Raw genomic sequence first — 15,524 nt, 5'->3', positions numbered from 1 at the left:
CTAACGCTAGACCCACATGCTTCCAAAGATGTAACACCCCGATAGATCAGCTACAGTAATCCCCTTATAATGATGCCTTGTCATCATTGTTACTGTTGCTAATATCACTTTGATTCAAATCCGGTTCAAATTTCAAATTCAAATTAAAGTCCAAAACTCAAAGTTTTCAAACATGAAAACTAAAATGTTCAAAGTGTGGCAAATAATCTCTGGTTATTTGTCATATTGGAACAAACCTCTTTTGGATTCCCAAGTGCCCCTGTGAATTTATTTAGTGGTCTGCCAACATTTAAAATTGTCCTTTTCAAATTTTAAAAATGGTTAGACAACTCCTTTTGACCTCAAACTTTTTGTGACTCCTAGAAATAATGTGCTTCAGTTATGTGCCAAGTTTCTTGTTCAACAAAAATCATTTTCTATTTTAACTAAATGCAAAACTGAGACAATTGTTTGACAGAATAGATTAAAGAGAAAGAGCTAAATAGCTAATGTGCACATGGGCTTATCGCACAGTGCAGCAGCCCAGCCCAACTACCCCTGTCTCCTTCTTTCCCTATTCATCATAGGTGCCGTGGACGCACGCGCCGCGTCCATGGCTTCGATTGCCACGCGTCGGCCATCCGGTCCTCCCCGGCGGCCACAAGACCTCCCCTCCCTCCTGCTGAAACCCTAGCCCCTCATTCCCCCTCTCGCGCTGTTTCTTCTCTCCCGTAAGAAGCCGAGTCGCCGTCGCTGTGAACCCCGTCGTCCTCGCGCCGACCCAGCTCCCCGGCGCCTCGGAATCTGTCCAAGCGCTCCCCGTCATCGACTACGTCGACTGCGTGGACGGATTCGGCATCGGAGCCCCTACACCGAGTGGATCGAACTCATCTTCCACATCGACGCCCGAAGCTCGCCGCCGTGAACTTGCTCCGCCGCGACCCCTTCAAGCTTCCCCGAGCCGTCTCCGTCCTCGAATGCCGACGCCCTCGTCGTCGTCTCCGGCCACCCCGACCCCCCCTGCCTCGAGCCCGCTGCACACCTCCCTATGGCTCTTGGTGAGCCCCTCCTCCGTTTTCCTCCTCTTCTTCCCATCCCGTCGCCGTAGCCTGCTGACCCCGTCGTGTTCGAACCCCGCGTACGCGTGTGTGCGTACTGCTACTACCGCTGTTGTTGCATGTGTACTACTGCTGTTGTTGTGCTTCCGCTAGCGCCGTCCATGCCCCACGCCTCCGGCCACCGCACCCCCTCCGCCGCGCCTACCCGCCATGCCCGCCTGCGCCGCGCTGTCGCCTGTCGGCGCACGCGCGCTCGCGGCTCCGCCTTGGCCCCCTGCCTGCGCCACCCCCGCCGGCCAGGCCCCACATGCCATGCCTTGCCGGCTCACCTACTGCCGCCCGCGCCCCAGTGGCTTGCTGCGCCCGGCCGTGCCTCGACGAGTGCTTGCCTGCTGCCGCAGCTGCCTGCCCGCGTCCGCCGCTGCTCTGCTCTGTTCCTACTGCCGCTTGTTGCTGCGCTCGCCTGCTGCTCTGCTTCGCTGCTTCTGCTAAGGCTGCTACGCATACTGCTTGCTGCCGTCGCTGGCGGCTGCTCGCCTGGCCGCGTCCCCGTGCACGCCCACGCGTGCGTGCCCGCACCCGGCCCGCGCCTGCCCGCAGTCGCCTACGCCTGCAAGCGCGCGTCAACGCTACTCTGTTGCCGTTGTACTGATGGCCTATTGCTAGTACTGTAGCTAGTGCTAGCTAGCTTTTCAAATTTTACACTGACTAACCCTTTAGACAGCCCCTAAACTCAGGCTAAACAACTACTATCAGGACTAAAAAAATTATGAGGAGGTAGTACACTTGACAATGCTCAAATGTTTCCATTGGACCAAATCCATTTAGTGCATAGATTAAATTCGATGAAAATCACAAAATGCTATCTTTTGTTAGCAGAAAAAACAGAACTATGTGTGGGTGAGTGTGTGTTCTACATAGTGTGTGTGCGTGCAGTTGGCCATGGCCGTGTGCTCCTGTGTGTGTATGTGTGCATCATGTGTGTGGCCGGTTGGGTTATGCCCATTAGTGGCCGGCCCTGGCTTAGATTAGTACTACTAGGTTTAATTAGTGTTAAGTTAGTCTAGTAGTAGATGACATGTAGGCCCTTTTAAATAAGTTAGATTTGTTTAATTGTTTAGGTAAATAGTCTATGACATGTAGGCCACACCTGCCCTTTGACTAGTCAAAATTAAATTAGTCAATTCGGTTTAAACTAAATATAATAATCCCAAGAATTCAATTAAACTTTGAAAAATCATTATAAAATAAACCGTAGCTCGGATGGAAAAACTTTGTACATGAAAATTGCTCAGAACAACGAGATGAACCCGGATACGCAGCCTGTTTGTCCGCCACGCATCCCTAGCATATCGAACACGCAAATTTTTCCCTTCGATTCATCTGTCCAAAAACGCGAAACACCGGGGATACTTACCCGGATGTTCCCCCCCCTTTCGCCGGTATCACCACCTACCGCGTTAGGTCACACCCGGCACATCTTATTGCCATGTTATGCTTTTTGGTGCTATGTTTGCTTTATATTTACTGTTTCTTCCCCCTCTTCTCTCCGGTAGACCCCGAGACCGATGTTGCCCTTGTGATCGACTACGTCGACGATGACCCTTCCTTGCCAGAGCAACCAGGCAAGCAAACCCCCTTGAGCATTCCGATATCGCCCATTTCTTTCCCTCTCATGCTTGTATTAGAACTGCTACTGCTTTCTGTATGATCCTACTCTGATGCATAGCCTGTTGTTGTTACCTGCTTTCATACCTTACCTGCTTATCCTAAACTGCTTAGTATAGGATGGTTAGCGAGTACTTTGGATGAGTACTCACGTCTGCTTTGCTACCTATTTTCCCCCATACCCGATTGTTGCGACCAGATGACGGATCCCAGGAGCCAGACGACACCACTGATGACTACTGCTACCCTGAGGGTGCCTACTACTACGTGACGACCGCTGACGACTTGGAGTAGTTAGGAGGCTCCCAGGCAGGAGGCCTTGCCTTTTCGATCGATGTTGCTTTTGTGCTAGCCTTCTTAAGGCAAACTTGTTTAACTCATGTCTGTACTCAGATAATGTTGCTTCCGCTGACTCTTGTGTATTCGAGCCCTCGAGGCCCCTGGCTTGTAATATAAAGCTTGTATTATTTTAATTTGTGTCTAGAGTTGTGTTGTGATATCTTCTCGTGAGTCCTTGATCTTGATCATACACATTTGCGTGTATGATTAGTGTACGATTGAATCGAGGGCGTCACAAGTTGGTATCAGAGCTGACTGCCTGTAGGATCCCCCTTTCCAACTCCTTGGCCAAAGTTGAGTCTAGTCACTGAAAAACTTTTACTAACATTGGTTGTGTGTCTTATGGGCCCACGTCGCCATATGAGTGGTATTAGGATCTTTTACTCCTCGTCTATACTCTGGGACCCTAATCTCTCTTCTATTAAGGTTAAATGGTTTTACTAACTCGAACATTAGGATCTCGTGATCACATCCGCCTGGAGAGCCCCTTATTTCAGATGATCGCGTGCTGCGTCAAAAGATTCCGAAGATACTCGACAATTTTCTCTCGAGACTTTGTGCCTGTTGCCTTAGCAATTCCCTACCACCGAAATATCCTTATGGATAACTACACACACTTACCATTCTTACATTCTATCCCATTGATCTTGTTATTACAAGATGCCCTGAACTGCTCTCCTTTTCCGAGAATCCTTTGAGCTTACTGCCTTGCAGTTCCTTGTCATCTGAATACCCCTACGGATAACTTTGTGCACCTATCGAGTATCCGCTCACCCTCAGTTGATTCTTATACTTCACAAAAGTCTTCGTAATACCATTCGTTCTTTTGAAAATCCTCAATAGCCTATTGTTCTTGAATTTCTTGCTTGCTTGCATTGTGGTTAATACCATAGGTCTAGTAATCTTATTGTCAGCCATTGTCATTATCATTTTGAGTCCGTTGATACAATATGTTGTGAATGCTCGCAATCCTCAATCAGATCCTAGAATTCATCCTTCCGACTCCGACGTCATTTTAACATGTGCTGAATCTCGATCAATCAAATCGCCATCGATTGTACCCCTAAGGCTATTCTACCTATCCATCCCTAATCAGAGCATTGCTTCTGATCCCTTCTCTTGGAAGTCATAATTCCTTTGCCATTGGGCTTTGAGTTAGTCAGTTGTTTCTATAATCTGATCTCCTTGCATTCTTTGTTCCTCTGGTTGAGTACTGATGCTCACATCAGATCCCTTGTGGACCACCAGAACCTTTTTTTCTTCGAATTTTATCCGACAACGTCCTTCATATTCAGTAAACTTGTAGCCTTTTCCTCGGATACATAATGCTTTTGGTAAATTGTATCCTCCGCTTTCTCAAGCATGCTCTACTATCGAGCTTGTGTAATTATTCTTGAAATTTATGATATATGTTCCTAAGATGCCCCGATGGGTTGAACCTATGCCTTCCCTACTCTGGTGAACTCGAAAGTTATGCGGATTATACTCTACTGGCTTTTTGTCGGATAAAATTTCAATATTACAGATGCACCAAGAGCGAGAAGTAAAATGAAAGGTTATGCATTGTAGAAGTGGGAGTCGACCCTGAATCTTGTGTTCATGCCCACGGACACGGTGTGGGACTTATCATGAAAGCTTCTTGCAAGGATATTTAATCATTTGAATAATTCTCCCGGTATCGTGAATTGGTTCCCTTGTAGTTATGGTCCCGACCATATTTCCTCCTTGATTCCATTTATTTGGTAAGTTACAATTACTTAGCCTGTGCAAATCATTCCCCTGACCAACCCCTACTCCGAGTTACCTTCTGGCATTACACCTAGTACTTAATACTGGGAAGCTTTATACCCCATCACATCATTCCTAGCCTGGTCGGCTATATATTTTATCTTGTCAAATTTTTAACTATGCTACCTGGTCCTTATGCTCGGAACAACTTCCGATGATGAGCTAAGCTTACGTCGATCTTTCTCATCTTATCATTTCTCCTTGAATAGCAAGCTTAATTTCGAGTTTGTGTCGTACCCATGGTTCCAATAACCTTTCGATACATCATTCCTTTGACTGGATGTCATCGCCGATCGATTACGTCTTCATGAAATCTCTCGACAAATGTGTCGTGATCATCATTAACATTCTGAGCTTTTCCAGGATATCAATCGAATTCATGATGAGAAATACAACTCACCCTAGATGATTTGTGTTATCATCGACAACATTCTTGTCCTTACCCCAACACAAACTTGTTCACATAATTTTGAAATTACATCCTTTTTGACATGTCGATGGATTGCGGCTGAGCCCGTCGGCCACACCCTCATCTTTTCCCTGCTAAAATTGTATGACTTATTATTTTTAATTGTTTCCGATGGATCCTTGGTGTATCCAGAGTCTGACCTTTGCTTGAAACCATGTCTTTGCTATCTCGAAGCATGTCTGTGGTAATCCGATCTCCAATAAGAACATTTGAAGCATGACACAAAATTTTCTTTATCAATTATCCAAACACCGTTGTATGGGTAATGTCATGAAATTTCTTCCCCCTTACCTAAATGGCTCTATACTTCTATCCTGTCATGGATATCATGCTCTGCTTGTCCTTGGGAGGGATATACCCCTGAAATATGTGTTTAAACATATTTTTTTCCATTGTTCTGTTTAATCTGACAATTACATTTTCCTTTCCATTGGTTTGCTTAAACCTTATTGTGATCTATATTATATAAGCAGTAATATTTCCCTGCTTATGTAAGCACCTCAATGTACAACTCTGTCAGTAAAGACCCTGTTATTATTACTGTTGACATTCCGGTAACCACCGATGGACGAGAACTTTGCCTAATGGCCCGCCTCATTCAACGAGCAGGATAATGGTTCTCTTCATCCCTCGCCCCTGGTACCGACATTGTTGCTGACATAGCTGACAGGCTGCCCTCTGACATGCCTTGCTATCATGACCATGCAAGATGTCATCGATCCTTCTATTTTAACCCACATGGTGGGCCCATAACCCATAATTCCACAGGATCAGAACCTGACTCTCCTGTATATCTTATATTCCGAAGTATCAATTGCTCTTGACTTTGTGTGTTGTCATGAGCCACCGTTCGAGAGTAAATCTATTCCCGATGCTCTGAACCCCCCTTCTCACACTCTGTTCAGGTATCGATCGTTTGTCCATTCAGTTGAAACTGCCCATTGTACCTTCATATTTTGCTCTCGATGTTTTCTTAAGTTTCAACTCGAGAGATACATCTGTCACGTTCCCTGCATTATTCCCAGACAATTAACCCTATAAGGGTCAGTTCACCCGAAGTCACTCTTAACTTCCCCACTTAAATCTCGGGACGAGATTTCTTGTAGTGGAGGAGATTTGTAACACCCCGATAGATCAACTACAGTAATCCCCTTCTAATGATGCCTTGTCATCATTGTTAATGTTCCTAATATCACTTTGATTCAAATCCGGTTCAAATTTCAAATTCAAATTAAAGTCCAAAACTCAAAGTTTTCAAACATGAAAACAAAAATGTTCAAAGTGTGGCAAATAATCTCTGGTTATTTGTCATATTGGAACCAACCTCTTTTGGATTCCCAAGTGCCCCTGTGAATTTATTTAGTGGTCTGCCAACATTTAAAATTGGCCTTTTCAAATTTTAAAAATGGTTAGACAACTCCTTTTGACCTCAAACTTTTTGTGACTCCTAGAAATAATGTGCTTCAGTTATGTGCCAAGTTTCTTGTTCAACAAAAATCATTTGCTATTTTAACTAAATGCAAAACTGAGACAATTGTTTGATAGAATAGATTAAAGAGAAAGAGCTAAATAGCTAATGTGCACATGGGCTTATCACACAGTGCAACAGCCCAGCCCAACTACCCCTGTCTCCTTCTATCCCCGTTCATCATAGGCACCGTGGACGCACGCGCCGCGTCCATGGCTTCGATTGCCACGCGTCGGCCATACGATCCTCCCAGGCGGCCACAAGACGTCCCCTCCCTCCTGCTGAAACCCTAGCCCCTCATTCCCCCTCTCGCGCTATTTCTTCTCTCCCGCAAAAAGCCGAGTCGTCGTCGCTGTGAACCCCGTCGTCCTCGCGCCGACCCAGCTCCCCGGTGCCTGGGAATCTGTCCAAGCGCTCCGCCGTCATCGACTACGTCGACTGCGTGGACGGATTCAGCATCGGAGCCCCTACACCGAGTGGATCAAACTCGTCTTCCACATCGACGCTCGAAGCTCGCCGCCGTCAACTTGCTCCGCCTCGACTCCTTCAAGCATCCCCGAGCCGTCTCCCTCCTCGAACGCCGACGCCCTCGTCGTCGTCCCCGGCCATCCCGACCCCTCCCCCCTCGAGCCCGCTGCCACCTCCCTACGGCTATTGGTGAGCCCCTCCTCCGTTTTCCTCCTCCTCTTCACATCCCGTCGCCGTAGCCTGCCGACCCCGTCGTGTTCGAACCCCGCATACGCGTGTGTGCGTACTGCTACTACCGCTGTTGTTGCATGTGTACTACTGCTGTTGTTGTGCTACCGCTAGTGCCGTCCATGCCCCACGCCTCCGGCCACCGCGCCCCCTCCACCGCGGCTACCCGCCATGCCCACCTGCGCCGCGCTGTCGCCTGTCGGCGCACGCGCGCTCGCGGCTCCGCCTTGGCCCCCTGCCTGCGCCACCCCCGCCGGCCAGGCCCCGCGCGCCATGCCTCGCCGGCTCACTTGCTGCCGCCCGCGCCCCGGTGGCTTGCTGCGGCCGGCCGTGCCTCGACGCGTGCTTGCCTGCTGCCGCAGCTGCCTGCCCGCGTCCGCCGCTGCTCTGCTCTGTTCCTACTGCCGCTTGTTGCTGCGCTCGCCTGCTGCTCTGCTTCGCTGCTTCTGCTAAGGCTGCTACGCATACTGCTTACTGCCGTCGCTGGCGGCTGCTCGCCTGGCCGCGTCCCCGCGCACGCCCACGCGCGCGTGCCCGCACCCGTCCCGCTCCTGCCCGCAGTCGCCTACGCCTGCAAGCGCGCATCAACGCTACTCTGTTGCCATTGTACTGATGGCCTATTGCTAGTACTGTAGCTAGTGCTAGCTAGCTTTTCAAATTTTACACTGACTAACCCTTTAGACAGCCCCTAAACTCAGGCTAAACAACTACTATCAGGACTAAAAAATTATGAGGAGGTAGTACACTTGACAATGCTCAAATGTTTCCATTGGACCAAATCCATCTAGTGCATAGATTAAATTCGACGAAAATCACAAAATGCTATGTTTTGTTAGCAGAAAACAGAACTATGTGTGGGTGAGTGTGTGTTCTGCATAGTGTGTGTGCGTGCAGTTGGCCATGGCCGTGTGCTCCTGTGTGTGTATGTGTGCATCATGCGTGTGGCCGGTTAGGCTATGCCCATTAGTGGCCGGCCCTGGCTTAGATTAGTACTATTAGATTTAATTAGTGTTAAGTTAGTCTAGTAGTAGATGACATGTAGGCCCTTTTAAATAAGTTAGATTTGTTTAATTATTTAGGTAAATAGTCTATGACATGTGGGTCACACCTGCCCTTTGACTAGTCAAAATTAACTTAGTCAATTCGGTTTAAGCTAAATATAATAATTCCAAGGATTCAATTAAACTTTGAAAAATCATTATAAAATAAACCGTAGCTCGAATGAAAAAACTTTGTACATGAAAGTTGCTCAGAACGACGAGACGAACCCGGATACGCAGCCCGTTCGTCCGCCACGCATCCCTAGCATAGCGAACACGCAACTTTTCCCCTCCGGTTCATCTGTCTGAAATCGCAAAACACCAGGGATACTTTCCCGGATGTCCCCCCCCCCCCTTCGCCGGTATCACCTCCTACCGCGTTAGGTCACACCCGGCACATCTTATTGCCATGTTATGCTTTTTGGTGCTATGTTTGCTTTATATTTACTGTTTCTTCCTCCTCTTCTCTCCGGTAGACCCCGAGACCGATGCTGCCCTTGTGATCGACTACGTCGACGATGACACCTCCTTGCCAGAGCAACCAGGCAAGCAAACCCCCTTGAGCATTCTGATATCGCCCATTTCTTTCCCTCTCATGCTTGCATTAGAACTGCTACTGCTTTCTGTATGATCCTACTCTGATGCATAGCCTGTTGTTGTTACCTGCTTTCATACCTTACCTGCTTATCCTAAACTGCTTAGTATAGGATGGTTTGTGATCCATCAGTGACCCCACCTTGTCCCAGTTGCCCCGCTTTATGTTCAATGACCTGATCAACGTGATCGACGTCCAGGCCCCAACACCGCACATCACCCCCTAGTTGTGCGACTCTGCAGAGTTACCATCGAGTGCCGAGGGTGGAACCTCTTACATCACTCCTGATGAGATCTCTGTAGTGTAGCTATACGGTTGAGGTCATCGAGGGTTGTCGATGTCAAAACCGGTGGATCTCGGGTAGGGGGTCCCGAACTGTGCGTCTAGGCCGGATGGTAACAAGAGACAAGGGACACAATGTTTTACCCAGGTTCGGGCCCTCTTGATGGAGGTAAAACCCTACGTCCTGCTTGATTAATATTGATGATATGGGTAGTACAAGAGTAGATCTACCACGAGATCAAGGAGGCTAAACCCTAAAAGCTAGCCTATGGATGATTGTTGTATGATGAAGTTGTCCTACGGACTAAAACCCTCCGGTTTATATAGACACCGGAGAGGGTTAGGGTTACACAAAGTCGGTTACAATGGTAGGAGATCTTGAATATCCGCATCGCCAAGCTTGCCTTCCACGCCAAGGAAAGTCCCATCCGGACACGGGACGGAGTCTTCAATCTTGTATCTTCATAGTCCTGGAGTCCGGCTGAAGGTATAGTCCGGCTACCCGAACACCCCCTAATCCAGGACTCCCTCAGTAGCCCTTGAACCAGGCTTCAATGACGACGAGTCCGGCGTGCAAATTGTCTTCGGCATTGCAAGGCGGGTTCCTCCTCCAAATTCTTCATAAAAGTTTGTAAACACCAAGAGTAGTGTCCGGCTCTGCAAAATAAGTTTCCACGTATTTCCACAGAGAGAATAATATTAGCACAAATCTAATCTGCTGACGTATTCCGCAACGTGACATCACACTACGGCCAAGCCTTTGTTCGAATCGTTTTTGCTTTTCCACCTTAGCGTGTTTTGCGAGGCGGTTTCCTTGGCACGTCTTGTCAAAGCAGAGATCGTGTCCCCTTTATTTACGGGATTCTCATCAATACGGACGTGGGTAACCCAATCGTGCCCGTTAGCATGTTTTCTCTATTAAAGGCGAGTCCCAAACGGTTACGGGGAGGGCTCCTGGTATTCAACCTCTTATAAAGAGACCAAGGCCTTACTCCTTTTCTCCAATCTCAAAACAAGTTCGCATGTTGCCTCGAGTTCCAACACCCTAGGCTCCAGATTCCAGGCGCTTCGGACCTTCGACAATGTTCGGTTCCGACCTTCAAGGCCGATGGATACCCTCCTCCGTCACGAAGGAGGACGTGCTAAGGTTGAGAGAGGCTAAGTTTTTGACCGCCGAAATTTCACATAGGTTGCCTGCTCAAAGGCAGGCTATTCCAGTCCCCAGCCTGGTGAGAGCATAGTGTTCATGTCTCACTTCCTTCGGGGTTTAGGCTTCCCGATGGATCCCTTCGTGAGGGGGCTGATGTTCTATTATTGGCTGGAATTTCATGACCTAGCTCCGGAGTCCATCCTCCACATTTCCTCATTCATCGTTGTGTCCGAAGCGTTCCTCCGTGTTACTCCTCACTTCGGATTATGGCTCAAGACTTTTGGAGTGGAGCCGAAGATGATCGAGGGACGGCACGCAGAGTGCGGAGGTGCTGTCATAAGTAAGAATGCCGATGCTCCATGGCCCGAGGGTTCCTTTCAAGAGGAGTTCAGCTTGTGGCAACGAGAGTGGTTCTATATCACTGCTCCCAGGAGCGCCAAGTGGGTAGCGCCTCCTGCCTTTCGCTCGGGTCCCCCACCACGGCTAGCATCATGGGTCAACAAAGGATTAGATTGGGGGTTATCCAAAGACGTGCCCCTGTTGCAGGGCCGCATTAGGGATCTCTTAGAAAGAGACCTCAACCTGGTCAAGGTGACGCAGGTCATGCTGATTCGCCGAACATTTCCCGGCAAACGTCGCTCCCTTCGTCTGTGGGAGTTTAATCCGGAGGGACCACGAGCTCTCCAGCATTTTATGGGCGCAACGCCCGTGGAGATGTATAAAATGTTCTTCGCATCACAAGCAATGTGTCCGGATTTGACCGAGGAAGCAGGTTTAAGCTGCAATCGCCCGGATACTCAAGTAAGTAACCTTGTGCCCGGACTCGCTATCCGTAAAATTGTCATAAACTCGCCCCTAAAAGAGCTATCCTTTTAAACAGGAGTGGGTAGCGAAGGCGAAGCTGATCAGGTGTCCGGCTCCCCTTCCTGAGACCAGGCCGGATCCCGTGCTAGTCAGGATGTTGAAGATCGTGCCTTTGGAGGGAAGTGAGGGGGAGGACAAGGAAACTATGGCCTCCTCGAAGGAGGCTGCTCCGAAGGGAGGAACCGACAATTCCTCCCCTAGGGGGAAGAAGAGGGCCGCCTCTGACGACCCGGAGACCATGGCCTCAAAGCGGGGGAAGAAGTCCTCGTCAGAGGGTCCGGCGCCGGGGAGATCCTCGGCCGAACTACGCCCCCAAAGGGATCAGCCCTCCAGCGAGCCGTAAGTAGAGAAAGATTTTCCTTTAGAGGGATGAGAGAAATCCTTACTTTTTATCTGAGAAGATTAACCAAAATTTTACCTTGTAGCTTGGACCTCAGCCCTTCTCAGCAGAGCTCGTCTTCAGGGGATCTTCTTCCGGAGATGATGGAGAGTGGAACGCCTCCCCCTTCCATACCACCTAGTGAGGCGGGCGACCCTGAGGTGTCATCGCGGAGGGTTTCTCCGAATCCGGCAGGGGTGGAAGGTAGCCATATGGCCCCCCAAGGTTCTCCGCGTCCTGCCTTCGATGGAGGTCATAGGACGAGTCCGGCACCGTCTGGTGCGCGGTCGGAGGAGCTGATGATTCTGCTGGGGCGAGCTTCTATCTTAGAGGAGCACCATGCATTGATGGGTATGGTGATTGGAAGGATTTTGTCCGCGGAAAGCGGATTGCATGAGGCCGTCAGAAGTTGCTGACGGGTTTTGAGGTACGTTTGATAATGTACTTCTTTGTCAGTTGCGCATAAACAAGATGCACCCTGTGTAGATAGTAGCCCCTGAGACTCTGTGCGTTGTCAAAATTGACGGCGCGCAGAGGATCATAATCCCAGGTCTAATTTTCGCCTTTGTATATAGGTGGCGAAGTGTCCGGAATCGAGCTGAACTGATGATTTTGCTGAACTAAAGCGGCAACTTGACGTGGCAGATGCCGACATCGCGCTCGTCAACGAGCGACTTGATGATGCTCAAGGTATGCAATTCCTCGGGCGGCATCTGGTAAGAGGAGCTTTTATGCCAGTATCTTACAATGTGTGTGCTTGACGCAGATGGTGCGGCCGCCGTGGAGAGTCTCCGGGCGGAACTTGCCCGAGCTAAGGAACAAGCCAGGACAAGTGATGCGGCTGCCGAGAAAGCACTTGAAGAGCTGAGAGCCGAACAGGCTGCTCACTACCGAAGCAAGAAGGAGATGGCCGTGAAGTTAAAAAGCGCTGCTGACCGTTGCAAGTCTCTTGAGAAAGAAGACCGAGCGAGACAAACGGACTTAGAGAAGGCCGTTGTTGATGCCAAGGATGCTCGCTCTGCGATGAGAGCTGCGAAGGAGGAGCTGCGTCAGGCCGGACAGATTGCGGCTGGAAAGCCCTTTATGCTGCAGAGGAAGTTTGGCGATCCGAAGTTTGCTCCGTTGGACTGGATGTGGAGTGCGAAGGACACCTATCTGGATTTGGCAGTGAGTGCTGCTGATGCGACCAAACACTTTCGAGATCAAGAAGATCGCGAGGTGGAAAGGCTTTTCTGGTCGCAGTTCCACAATCCAGAGCGTCCACTGGCAGTGGACGATCGTCTGACTCAATGGGCCGAACTGAATAGATTGTCCGGACTCGCCATGAAGTACGTCATGGGTCATCTGTGGCAGGGGAGATCGGAGCCGAAGAGTTATTTCGGCTTGGTGCAGCATTTCCTTGGCGCGGTGCCACATATCGATGCGATGAAGAGGTCAGCATGCATAGAGGGCGCACGGATGGCTCTTGCCTGTGTCAAGACATACTGGGCAGAGATGGAGACCACCGTTGTTGCATCCCAAGATTCGGACCAAAGCCAAGTACCCTCCGAGCACTATTTTCAGGAAGTCCTTGAAGGCGCTCGTGTAATAGAGACGCAGTGCTCGAAGGATGCTATGTTCTGCTAGCATATGTAATTATGAAGCAATATTTTGATGAATTGTAGTAGCCTTTTATACTTGTGCCTGCAAGTATGTGGAACACCTCCTGTGCGGCCGTTTTAAGATATACATACAAAATCTGAAAGATGGCAGTCGTTGGCTTCAGCCCCCACGCACATAGTGCGGGGGTGCTCGCAGAAGGCGCATTTTCACACTTAATACAACGTCTTGGTCCTACAAAGGAGGTGATAGTGTAGCGAGCTAGGCAACCGGACTATAATGCTTTAACACTTTCGCTTAGCCATAGGAGCATGACAATGGGACTATTTAGGTAGCCCCTGGTGGCGACTGCGCTCGCCCGAATTCGGGGCGCGTATGTGCCTGGCCGGGAAACGGCCCTTCGTTAATGCGGGGGAATCCTATAGATTCCGGAGAGTCATCGAGTGGTTGACCAGTCTCACGCCATATCATGACAGTCGGTTTTCGGCTTTCTCTACTGAGGTGCTCGCCTGGCCGAACCAGGGAACAATCGCAGTAGTTCTCCTGGTGCCGCCTTAGCCGATAGAGCGGAACGTAAGGCGACTGAACACAGGAGCCGGGCAACCCAACATTTTACCAAAATCATGACTCGGAGCTGATGCATATAAGGCCAAACTCACGACGCCGAACACTCCCTAAGGTATTTGGTCTTTATGAGAGCGGGCTAAGTAACGCTCTAAGGTATAAGCCCCTAGTGTCCAGGTACGCGCAAGAATTCTGACATGGCCACATGCCAAGACGCCAGCCTCCTCCTTGGTCATAGAACCAGGGGATGCGTATCAACAAGAGACAGTAAAAAAGGTTTACGCAGGGTCTTAATCTGAAAAGAATCCTTGGAACGGGTCCCTACTGCACGTCTGCGCCTGTGTCTCCGTTGTGCCGTATCCTGGACGGGCGCAGCACGACGTTCATCTGTAAAAAAGAGAGCAACTAAGTTGAAAAAGGGGCGTGCCGAACAAAAGTTATATGAAATAAACAAAGTGTAAAGTAAAATATGGAAAATTGAGCTTTATTGTCTCTTATTTTATACGTGTGAAGCCCCTAGTGCAGGGGTATATGGCCACTAAGCCTTTATCAATGATACTTTTGTGCCGGACTCGTCTATCTGTGTCCATGGTCTTAATGACCCGTTCCGATGTTCTGGCTGATGAAGCCATTGTATTGTGGGGCTGTTAAAGCGGCCGCACAATCCTCCGCTTGGGGGAGGAGCCCTTACTACTTCCCTGTTAAGGAGATGATGCCGTGTGGACCGGGCATCTTAAGCGTAAGAGATGCATAATGCGGTATTGCGTTAAAGCGGGCGAAAGCTTCGCGTCCTAGCAGTGCTTGATAGCGACTTGAGAATGGGACGATGTGGAAAGTCAGCTTTTCGTGACGGAATTTATCGGCAGAGCCGAAAATAACCTCGAGCCGGAGAAAACCCATGCAATGGGTGTCCGGACCTGACGTTACTCCTTGAAAGGAGGTTTTGCTGTGGCGAAATGTTTTTGGGTCGATCCCCATGTGGCGGATTGAGTCCTGCTATATCAGGTTGAGTCCGCTGCCACTGTCCATAAGGACATTTGAAAACTAGAGTCCGCCAATTATTGGATCGAGTACCAGGGCAGTCCAGCCTGGTTCCTGATACTTCTAGAATAATCCAGATGATCGAAGATGATTGGTTTTGACAACCAGTGGCGGGATTCCTATGGGATAGACCTTGGGGCGCGTACCTTTATGGGCGCCGCACGTTTTGTTATGTGGAGTAAGTTTACTGTTTTTACTTCTTGTGGGAAATTCTTTTGTTTCCCGGTACTCTGCTTTTGGGGTTCGTCCTCGTCTTCGCTTGGTGTATCGAGCCCCTTGTGTTCGGCGTTGAGTCTGCCATATTGTTTGAAAACCCAACAATCTCTGTGGGTATGGTTAGTAGGCTTTCCGGGAGTACTGTGTATTTGACATATCCTATCCAGGATTTTGTTTAGGTTGGATAGGTCGTCCCTGTTATCTTGGAGGGGCGGCCTTTTCTGATTCTGTCGTGAGCTTTTGAATCCGGCGTTAACTGCCGTGCTCTTCGGACTTTTTTCCTTAGTCCGGCGACGGTCCTTATTGCGTCGCGGTTTTCCGTTTCCATC

General features: G+C 49.3%; 1 long non-coding RNA gene across 2 annotated transcripts; it reads left to right on the top strand.

Annotated features, from left to right (window-relative positions):
- The first annotated feature begins 645 nt into the window (after nucleotides 1-645).
- Nucleotides 646-3,205, top strand: LOC147971382 (uncharacterized). Of its 2 annotated transcripts, XR_015603306.1 has the most exons (3): nucleotides 655-1,037; nucleotides 2,594-2,662; nucleotides 2,905-3,205. It is a non-coding gene; the product is annotated as an uncharacterized LOC147971382 (long non-coding RNA). The 2 variants fall into 2 exon arrangements; XR_015603307.1 differs by lacking the exon at nucleotides 2,594-2,662 and having other exon boundaries at nucleotides 646-1,037.
- The last annotated feature ends 12,319 nt before the right edge of the window (nucleotides 3,206-15,524 follow it).

The sequence above is a fragment of the Triticum urartu genome, chromosome 5A, assembly GCF_056163025.1.
Source record: "Triticum urartu cultivar PI428250 chromosome 5A, HENAU_Tu73, whole genome shotgun sequence".
NCBI lineage: Eukaryota > Viridiplantae > Streptophyta > Magnoliopsida > Poales > Poaceae > Triticum > Triticum urartu.
This window is presented reverse-complemented; position numbering and strand designations above follow the sequence as displayed.